The sequence below is a fragment of the Lipotes vexillifer genome, unplaced genomic scaffold (genome assembly GCF_000442215.2).
Source record: "Lipotes vexillifer unplaced genomic scaffold, Lipotes_vexillifer_v1.1 scaffold727, whole genome shotgun sequence".
NCBI classification, from domain to species: Eukaryota; Metazoa; Chordata; class Mammalia; order Artiodactyla; family Lipotidae; genus Lipotes; species Lipotes vexillifer.
The window spans coordinates 160,760-172,442 of record NW_006771347.1 but is presented as its reverse complement, the minus strand read 5'-3'; the positions used below and the strand labels follow the sequence as shown (position 1 = coordinate 172,442).

Here is an 11,683-nt window from a genome sequence, read left to right as displayed (position 1 = left end):
ATAACTTGCTCTTTTAACCTCATTTGATAAAGACAAAATCTACACTGAAATCCTTGTTTGGCGAGCTCACATGTTTCTATTACAGTCTGATAATTTTCTTAACTGTCCCTTACAGATTTTTAACAGCATACTTAAAACTTCTACTATGCAAAGGTCAGTCATGGGCTTCATTGTAATGTTCTATAGAATGTATTCCTTCTTCCCATACCTCCTCAAAATTTATTTCTTCAAAGAACTGATAACTCAATACCTGACAATTAGATCCACCGTGATATAACTTACGTCTAAAGTGACTTAACTAATACAATTCAAAAGTGCCATTAGCAGAGATCACACAGAATGTAACATGGTACTTTCAATGCTATCTTCTGGAAGAACAGTTAGGTCTCCAAAGCATGGGAGTTCAGAAGGGCCCTTTAAACAGGCAGATTATCAATGACTAAATGTACTCAATGGGAGGCCTACAGGTCAAGATATTCAGTGACTAAGTGGCCTACGTACACCTTGCAACTCTTCTGTAAGATATTTTCAAATTTCTTACAGATTTTTTCAAATATCAAATGTAAGAGAAAGCCTATTTTAAAAGTCTCTTAGGTATTTTCAATGGTTTCTGAATTATCTGTAGGAAGCTCTGACTTGTATAGAGTTTGATGTATATATCCACCACTAAATCCAAATCATGTTTTATATCAAAATTTATGTTAAGCAAAGCCAAGTTACTTGAACTTTGGTCTGTCAAAGTGTTCCTCAGGTATGCTTTGAAACGTTTTCACCCATTTTCATAGCATTCATTCTCAACCTTCATCACAGGAAGAATGCATAGGACCTTCAGTAATGCATAAACATTAGGAAAAAACTTGATGTCTGGCAGATGAAGGGCTTCATAAATAGTGAATGGAAGTTCTATATCTTTCCCTTTGTGTTTCCACTTGATTCTCCAACAATGCAGCTCAGCAGACAGCGTGTCAGGATTATGTAAATCACTTCTGTACATGTCAGCATGATGCTCCTCTGATGTATTGAATCTGAGCTGTCCCATGACAGAGGGTACTAGAGATAAGCATTTAAGAGTTTTGAGGTGCTGTTCTGAGAATATTTCTTTCAGTTTCTGAATAATGTGTTCCACTGTTGGAACACTTAGAGTTTCTTTATAGTAACTCTCAGAGGTTAGCTGAGATTCCAGGTTACTGTGCTGAGCTCTGTGAAATTTCCCTGGGAGTTTCTTCTGAATATCAAGTTTGGTTGCCAAATTTGTGGCTTCCTCAAACCAAAACTCATGATAAACTTCGATATTTTCCATCACTTCATTTACTGAATGCAGCACTATAGTCAAACTACTGACTGCAAAGAAGACATCAGAGGTTTGCCCCTGAAGATTTTTCCCAAAGGCTCTTGTGAAAGATAGAACATTTTTAAGAACAACAATGGTAATGATGAAATCAAAATCTGTTACTGCACTACAGAGTACAAATGCTCGGCCAGCTATACAGTTATTCCATTTAACATTTGTGTCACTCTTTATACCATCTAAACATAAAACCAGTGCTTGTAGGAGGTCCACTAAGATTTCAAAAGCATCATGCTTGCCTGTCCACTGAGAGTGGCAAATTTCCTTCAGTTCTCTGTCCCTTTCTACATTGTTCTGAAAGAGGACAGAAATTACACTGTCAAGTTCTAAAAGCAATTGTGGTGATCAATGGAAGAAAGAACAAACTTCCCCAATTGTTCCTAATGTGACAGATACTCCCATAACAGGCACTGATTTTGCCAACCACATATTTAAGGTACAGGAAGAGCACAGTGTGTAGATAGCTTGGGGGTATTTCTCTCAAAGTCTAAAAGCAACAACTTTCTTTGGAAGCAAATCCACTGGACACAATGTAAGCCTGGCCACGACAGTACTCCATGTTTAATCCCCACTTCTCAGTTATCGTAGTGTGAAATTTCACAGTCAAATTTTCTGCGTCAGCTGCATAAAGCAGGAAGCCCACAAATTCCTCTCTCAGGTTGTGAGCTTCGTCAACAAACCTCACCAACACAGGCAGGTGCTCTTCCCCTGCTATGTCCAACACATCGTCAGTGATGATGGAAAAGAAGTGAGAGCCTCTCACTTCCCTGAGGGTGTCTTCATGAGTGCAGCCCTCCCTGATCTCTAGCATCCGTTTCTGCTGTGTTTTCGAACAGAACAGTGGGTTAGCTGCTGTTGTCTCAAAGCGCTTTATCAGAACCTTTTCACCAGAATGGATCCGGCACTCCAGCAGTGCTTGAAAGTTATCAGGAGTAAAGAGAACTTCTGGGATTTCATCAGCTTCATGTCCATCCGGACATGAAGACATGTTTTCCCATAAGAATCAAAATTTCAAATAAAGATTTTAAGTATTCTTTGTTTTCCTTCTCTTCAAGGATTAAAGGGAAAATGTCTTCATCCTGCTCTTCACCCCCTTCTTCTGCATTGGGGTTCTGAGCATTGCTGTTGTTTATTTCCTTATGTTTGGGTTCCTGTTCAGAAGTTTCATCAGGTTTTTTTTTTTTTTCTGTTTCAGTGTCCTGATTTCATCCTCACTCAATGCTTTTATTCGTTTTCTGTGTCTACTGTGTGGATTATTCAAATGGCTGGTAAGATCAAATATTGTTGGTATTTGCATTATCTAGAAGAACTGTCCTATAACGTCTAGTTCTACAGATCAAAGAAGTCTCAAAGTGTATGGCACACAATTAATAATGTTTATTTAGTTGATCAGGTATTTTATCTTCTAAGTCTGCTCTCCTGCAATTCACTTCTGGCATCTGGATGGATCACGCGGGAACCTGAAAAAGGCCAGGTCCTACTGCGTGCTCTTCCGCATGCAGCTGGGGATCCGCGCAGAGGTTCAGCATCGCCGTCTGCCCACCGGCCGGCACAGCCCTCCCCTCCCCCCTGCTTAGGGCAGCCAGCCAACCCCTTGGGCTGGGGAGGGGAGCTGGGCCCCCCCGGCTCATCAAGGCCGGCGCGCCGTGGGGAGGGGCGGGCCGAGATCATTTTCATATTTGATTATTGAGTAAGCCTGTCAAGGTTTGCTGTGACTCAAGACTGCTATTTATCATATCACTTATTCAACTACCCACCAATCATCCAACAAAAAAACTCCAGAGGTTTTAACATTAAAGACAGATTATCTCTGAAATTCAGTTTAAATTCTATCTAAAATTTTGTCTAAAAGGGAACTTACTGTGTGAATATTTATGGATGATTTTCATTGTGGTTCAATTTCCAAGGAGGATTTACTGCTTTTCCCACTCTGATATCCTTTGTGCTTTAGAGAAGAAAGAGCTGAATTGCCCAGTTTGATACATTGCAGCTTCCCCCATTTGTTTATACCAGACATTTTTCCAACAGCATTCTCTAAATTTATGATATCATTTGTCTACTGTCTTCCCATGGCATCTAAATTGCAGTTCTGCTTTTTGTAAAATCACATTTTGTGTGTGTTGTGTGTGTGCGTGAGAGACAGGGAGGGAGAAAGAGAGAGTGTGAAAGAGGGAGGGAAATTGGAGGAGAGAGAGAAAAGACTAGAGAGAGGAGAGGAAAAGTCTTTTATTACAGCAGAAAAAAACTATTTTATTATATAATTTTTCTTGTCTTGGGTAGAAACTGATTTGTAAAAAAAGTTCATATTTTTATATGCATGTTCATCCATCTTTTTTCTGTGTGTATAAATGGACTATTATGCTTTGAGGTTAAAGCAAACATTTAACTCAGTTTTCATATGTTTCTGTGTTAGGCTGTGGGCAAAAGAAGTCTGCCGCAAAAATTTTGTGGCGCTTGGAAAATATAAATTTGATACAGCCAGAAGTGATGTAATGTGGTAGGTCAGAAACCCTTCATCTTAAGACCCCAATTGCTTCAACAGAAGTCAGCACTTCTCACACTTTCTACTCATCCCACAAGCCTCCACAGACTTCTTGTAACCTACAGTGATCTCCATCAAAATAGAAACATAGAGAGAAGATGTTTTAAAAACTATTTCTTTTAGAGAAACAGAGTGCCCACTGTCACAACTAAACAGTGTCTGGAGGACTGTTGTTCATTGTGCTTTTTGGTATATAACCTTTAAAAATTGTGAATTATTGTACACCTATAATTTATATAATATTATACATCACATATACACATATGTATATATGTACACACACACACACACTATAGAGGGAGCTGCATAAAATAAAAAAGATATAATGAGATTACTGAAAGAGTGCTGGGGTTCTCATTAGGCGAATGACTTAGCTCACCTCATTCACACTCCAAAGATTTCTGTTGCCTCCACCAGGTAATGGATCTAAACTTTACATCTTTCCTTCTCACTACTAGAAAAAATCCTTTCCAGCACATTTTGAAGACCAGACTCCTAGTGTAAGAAGTAATAATGAAAAGTTAAAAGGTTATCTAAAGTCATCTGTGACCAAGTTTACAGTTTCTCTATTCTCTACATTTCAGTTGTTATTAAATGGTGACTGTATTTGTACAATATAGCCATTATTTATTTTAATAAACATCAAATGTTCTTTTTAAAATATATTTCTAAAAGGTAAATAGAACAAATAATAATTTAGTAGATTGTCTCACAAAATTTAATCTGCCTTCCGTAACAAACAGATATTTTCATGGGTCTCAGGAAAGGCCCAAGGACACCTAATAGGTATTATACATTTTTGTTTCTAAATAAATCTTTTATTAAAAATATCAGAGAGAGAGAGAGAGAAAGAGAGAGAGAGAAGAATCACAAATTATAAGTGTAAACCCATGTAATCAATACTAAGATAAAGAAACAGAGCACTAATCAAGTGTCCCAGAAGTCCCACTTTTCTCCTTCTTAGTGATTATTGTCACCAAGTTAACTATTATCCTTATTTCTATTACCACCAATTTATTTTTACAAATTTTTGATCTTTCTATAAATGGAATCATACAGTATATACCTTTCTGTGCCTGGCTTCTTTAGTCCATCACCTTGTTTATGAGATTGATTCATACTCTTTTGTGTAGAAACAGTTTATTTTTCATTGCAGCATAGTATTCCATTGTATGACTATTTCACCATTTATTCATCCATTCAACTATTGATGCTATCAATCAGTCAATAATCTATTCTTACCATCCTGGATAGTATTTGAAGTGCAATGTCAAATACAAATGCTGATAGTGGGCAATCTTTGCTCATCCATTCCCAAAGTTAGGGGTAAGTTTTCAATATTTCACACTTAAGTATCATTTTTGTGATAGTTTTTTTTTTTTAATAAATATTCTTTGTCAGTTTAAGGTAATTCCCTTCTTTTATTGGTTTGCATTTTTCAGTAAATATTTTTTTGTTACAGAAAATCCTTTTATTCCCAGTTTGCATAGAGGGTTATTTTTTTCCTGCTGTGGTCTTACATTTTATCAAAAATTTTTTACATCTATTGAGACCTATAGTAATATTCCCTGTTTCATTCTTGATATATGTTATTTGTGACTTCTCTGCTTTTCATTGTTTAGTCTTACTAGGAGACCAATATCAACTCATTGGTCTTTCCAAGTAATCAACTTTTTGACTTATTGATTTTTCTCTTGCATGTATGTTTCTTATTTATCTTTGTCCTTTTATTGTTTATTATTTTTATTACTACTAATTTTACTCTTATCTTTATTTTTTCTTCTTTACTCTTTCTTGAGTTTAATTTGGTATCTTTTCTTATTTCTTGAGATGAATACCTACACAACTGATATTCAGGCTTTTTGCTTTCCTAAGATATGAATTTAAGTTATAGATTTCCCTCTAAGCACAGTGATAGCTAAATTACATGTCTCAAAATATTATATTTCAGTTATTATTCAGTTCAAGTATTTTACTATACATTATAATCTCATCTTCAACTCATTAGTTATGTAGAAGCATGTTGCTTAATTTCTAGATGTTTGAGGATTTTTTTTATCTTTTAGTTATTGATTTCTACCTTTATTCCACTAAGATCAAATAATATATTTAAATTGTTGGAGTCCTTTTAAATTTGTTGAGTTTGGCTTTTTGGCCACAGATATGGTCTATTTTTGTAAATGTTCCATATATACTAGCCAAAACTGTGTATGCTGACATTTTTTGGTGCATTTTAACAAAACAATGTTTCTACTTTGCTAATGGTGCTGTTCAGATTATCTATAGCCTTACTAATTTTCTGGATGCCTTGTTTTATCAATTATCCAAAAGATGTGTGAAATTCTGCCTCTCTGATTGTGGATTTGTATATTCCTCATTTTAAACCTGTCAGTTTTGCTTTACATATTGTGAAGCTGTATTAGTAGGTCTATAAGAAAGAATTTTTATATCTTTCTAGTGGATGGACCCTTTTATTATTATTAAAGATTTCTTTCATTTCTAGGAACGTTTCTTGCCTTAAAGTAGATCTTATGTGACGTTAGTATAGCAAAATCAGTTTTCTCTTGGTATGTGTGTGTATAGTATATCTTTCTGAGTCCTTTTATATATAAGATGTGTTTCTTTCTCATAAGAAGCATATAGTTAGGTTTTCTTAAAAATATTTTAATCATTTGACAATCTTTATCTTTTAACTAGAATATTCAGACTGTTTATATTTTAATTTAGTTGCTGATACATTTGGGTTTATATCCACTATATTATTAATAGTTGTTTTATTTGTCTCACTTGTTTTATGTTCCTTTGGTCCAATCTTAGCCAAGATGCCAGGCCTTTTTGCCCTGTGTCAGTCAGTCATTGCCTTTGACTTCCTCTTGGGGTCAGGAGCATAACCTCCAGGGGAAGCTGGTTCCCTTTTGGTTAAGGACAATTCTTCAGATAAGGGAAGCTGTGAGCCATTAGCAGCAAACACTCAGAACAGCTGGAGTGCAGGTACACTGGCCAGCTAGAGGGGATCTGGGCAGGGCACCATCAGTATTGTTTACTCTACTAATTTTACTTAATATTCCACTTTTTTCCATTTTCACACCTGAGGGCTATATATTCTTCTACTTTTAGTACTTTTAGTGATTCCTGTAAAGATTGCAAGATAGTTCCTTGACTTATTCAGGTCTAATATTGTTTTGTCCAACATAGTAGCCACTACATGTGGCTACTGAGCACTTATAGTATGGTTTGAGTTGAGATTTGCTGTAAGTATACAATACTGAATATTGAAGATTTAGTACAAAAAAGAATGTAAAATATCTCATTAATATTTAAAAAATTGATTATATGTTGAAATTTTCATAATTTTGGTTAGATAAGATACATTAAAATTGATGTTAACAATTTCATTTTACTTTTTCTAGTGTGACTACTAGAAAATTTTAAATTATGTAAGTGGCTTGCATTATATTTCAATGGGACTACTCTGTTTGATATAAATTGGTGCTTTTCCTACTTCTCAAGCAATACTACAATGTTAAAATCCTTTTTACTCATTCTCACATTTGTTATTGTTGCATACATTTTATTTATTTATTTATTTTTTTTGCGGTACGCGGGCCTCTCACTGTTGTGGCCTCTCCCATTGCGGAGCACAGGCTCCAGATGTGCAGGCTCAGCGGCCATGGCTCACAGGCCCAGCCGCTCCGCGGCCTGTGGGATCTTCCCGGACCGGGGCATGAACCCGTGTCCCCTGTATCGGCAGGCGGACTCTCAACCTCTGCGTCACCAGGGAAGCCCTTTTGTTTTTTGTTAAGTAGAATGCACAAAGCAAAATAAGGAGTGTTTACTAAATTGCATTGTAAGGTAAAAGTTCACTGGTTATGGAAACAGCAATAAGGATCATAAAATATTGCTATTTTTTTTAAAGATATGGAGGGAATTTTTTAATTAATTAATTAATTATTTTTTTAGGCTGTGTCACGCAGCTTGTGGGATCTTAGTTCCCCAACCAGGGATGGAATCCTGGCCCTTGGCAGTGAAAGAGTGGAGTCCTAACCACTGGACTGCAAGGGAATTCCCTCATTGCTATTTTTTATATGGTCAATATTTATTTATATTTGCCCTCATTTTTATTTATCTTTCCATTGGTCTCCATTCCTTCTTCATTTCCTTTTTCCTTCTAGGATGATTTTTCTTCTGCCTGAAGAATTCTCTTTAGTATTTATTTCAGTTTTGCTGTTGACAAACTCAGTTTTTGTTTGTTTGGAAATAGTTTTTCTCTCTCTCTCTTAAATCAGATATTGAAAAACTCATATCTTTTATTTGTTTTTACCTCCATGCATTTGGGAGAAGAAGAAAGTGTCAATTAACCTCTTGTGGCCTAACAAGCTCATGAACTTTTATACATTTTAGAATACGGTGATGTCAATTTAATACCATTCCCTGGACAACAAGTTATGAAATAAGCCAATCAGAATTACAAACACTTTAGAGGTTAAAGGTTATTTTTTATAATATTAACCATTGCTGAAGTTCATCTATTGTAAAAAGTTTCCTTATTAGAATTAAATTTAACATGGACCTTATGATGCAAAATAATAATTGCTTCTCTATAGCTGCAGTGAGAGAGGATACATTTTTTTTAAACCTTTCTGGTATTTCTTCACAAACATTAGAAAGGTCTAAAGGTCTGCAGTTTCAAGGCTAAGTGCTCTCATTTTACTAATTAGCACTAAGATATCAAAGCTTACCTGAGGAAACAAAAACTGACAATAAGAAAAGGGAAAACAACTATCATAACCAGGAGAAGATGGAGCATGTAATTAGATCAGACATATGATGTAATCAGGGCCAGTGAAACATGAGGATAAGCCTGCTGTCAGTAATCTGGGAAAAGTTCTCTTCAGAGTATTTTTATCTCCTCTTGAAATTGTCGTGTTTGCATATAGCATTTGTAACTACCCTGGATATCTTGCTAAGCTGACACTGATGATTTCCTTGTGGAAAGATGCAAAATACCTGATAACACTGTTGAAGTGCTTAATCAACGAAGCATGAGGGCTGTCCTACTTATTAGGTAAACAAAAGGTGAAAAAAAAGATGCCCTTGTTCTTTAAAGCTGACTTAAGGGGCTTCTGTTACCGGCCCAAATACTCAATGAAATGACATTATAAGGGAAAAAGAAAAAACAAATAAACAAAAAGGAGTAAACCCAGTGAAACTGTTGGCAAAGGAAATGAGACAACACTTGAATAAATCAGGCCCTACTCTTCCCTCAGCAAGGGTTCAGTGTGCACTGAGGTAATTTACAGTTAGTATGGCTGAAAGCCATACTGTTTTTGTGATTGCACTGGATTAACATCATCTTGCCTTGTGAACTAATATGTAAGTTTGGATTCTCGTTGAGAATGTGTAATTTCTGGTTTGATTTGAACTAAGGTAATGCTTTAATTTGCTTAAAAAGAATAGCTAACTTTTACTACCTGCAGCGCTTGAATGGTACTTTGTTTTCTGGGCGTTGAATCAGATTTTGTTTTTCCAGTTTTTATTGCTTGTATAGGATTACAGATTTGTTTTCAAATTGATACTTTATGAATTCATTTTCTTGTTAACGTTTGCCAAATCTCCTCCAGTAGCATATTAGCCCAAAAAATTTCAACCTTTAAAGACATAAGGTCAAAATTCCCAGAAAACACTAAATGAATTATAGTGTGGTATGAAATAAATAGTTAATGTAAACTAATTTTTGAGATTCTAAAAGTTGAGGATTTGGGGCTCCAGATCATAATGTATCAGCTACTGTCAGTGTTTCAGTTAGATGCATGTGTCAGAGACAGATAAATAAAGGGACTTCTCTGAGTATATAAAACTATGTTCTAGGATTTTATAATTCACTTCTATGTATCTCCATCATGATGGTGTTTTCTGTTCTGGTCCTGAATCTCCAGAAAAATGTCACTGGAGAATATTCAGAATGGGGTACAAGGGTGTCCCTTCCTACGTCCTGTAGCCCCTGTGTCTAGTTCTCCCCATTGTCTCAGTTCCAGATATTTCCTGACATAGCTGATACTTTCTCCTCATTTTTTTCCCCCTATAGCAACAACCCTCTGTCCCTTGGGGGTTTATGATCTATTGAGAGAATCTTATGAAAATCATGATATGCATATACAAAAATCTTGCTGTATAAATTCAGAGACACCCAGTTATAAGCCCCTCTTACAAGACTATAGCCCAGTTTCTGATATGATGTACAAATTTATGTCAATTAGAACTTACTGTAAATTCAATAAATCATCTATGCATTTAGTAAATATTTAGTGAGGACCTACATATACTGCTCTTGGTGCTAGAAATATCATGATGAGGAAGATAAACTCCCTGCCCTCATAGGGCTTATATCCTAGTGAGAAGAGAGACAGATAACTATAAGCAGATAAAACAAAAGAATGTATAATATAAAATTAGGTAAGTGTAATGAAGAAATAACAAAGTATGGTAGGAGGGTAAAGAGTGACAGCATGCTATGGAGAAAACTACATCAAAATAAAACAAATGCAAAAATTTTCATTTCTTTAATGATTTTTAAACTATTTTTTCTAAACCTTTGTTATAATTTCTTTATATCAATAATATTGGGAATATAAGATGTAGGAATCATAAAATCTTTCATTAAAGTTCTTTCTATGGTTACTTAAATAAATTGATTTAAAAAAAAGAAATGATGGGTAAAATTAATATGCCTTCTTTGGAAAATCAGAAGTAACCAAAAAAGAATTTTTGCTAGATTTTATTCAGTAAAACTTCATGGAAAATTCAGTGAGCTCTTGCTAAAAGTCTTCTTAGCTTACTGTACTTCTGGCTTCTGTAAAGTTAGAGATCATCTAAAAGCTGGAAGACGCTCGGTTTCCACAAATGAAACCAAATGGAAATGGTGGTAGAAGCATATTATCCTCCCACAGACCTTCTGAGAAAGGCAATGAAGTTAGGTTTTATTTAATGCAGATGTACTGTCACTAATTTTCTGTCTGAAGACGTACTTGACAGTGGTCTTACATCCACATATACACAGACGTATAACATTAATATATTTAACCCAGCTGACCACAGAACACTTGTGTTGCCTTTAGAAGTGGCAGAAATACTGAGGAAATTCATAGTCAATTCTTCCATAGTAAAAATAAATCTCCATTGCTCTTTTGGCCACAGAGGAAGGATTTGCAAGCACACTTGTCTGCAATTTCAGGCAGTGGAATGTGCTCTCTTATTATTGCACAGTCTGAAATGCGACAAAATATTACACCTTTTCATGCCATGCCAGTTGGAAAAAAGGTTTTTTAATGGGAAAACCACCACCTAAGTCATTGCCAAAAGTGATGCAAATGAACTCTAAAGGATTCTGCAGGGTGACTGGAACTTCTGGTTACTAAAGTAAGTGGAGATAGACCTGACCCTAGTTTTACTTTATCAGTTAGTCTAAGGGAAGGATTTTCTTTTTTATTCATGGCAAGGAGTATATGCTTTTAGAAACCATGGTGCATTTTTTAGGATGTCCTCAATGGTGGTCAACTTTTTCCCTTTGAAAGAAGACACTTTTTTTTTTTTAAAGAGACAATAAAAAATCATTGGCAGGGCTTCCCTGGTGGCACAGTGGTTGAGAGTCTGCCTGCCGTTGGAGGGGACACGGGTTCGTGCCCTGGTCCGGGAAGATCCCACATGCCGCAGAGCAGCTGGGCCCGTGAGCCATGGCCGCCGAACCTGCATGTCTGGAGCCTGTGCTCCGCAACGGGAGAGGCCACAACAGTGAG

The 11,683-nt window shown here is 35.9% G+C and overlaps 1 pseudogene; it reads right to left on the bottom strand.

Annotated features, from left to right (window-relative positions):
• Nucleotides 1-590: 590 nt before the first annotated feature.
• On the bottom strand, nt 591-3,019 carry LOC103085081 (52 kDa repressor of the inhibitor of the protein kinase pseudogene; annotated as a pseudogene).
• Between the last annotated feature and the right edge of the window lie 8,664 nt (nt 3,020-11,683).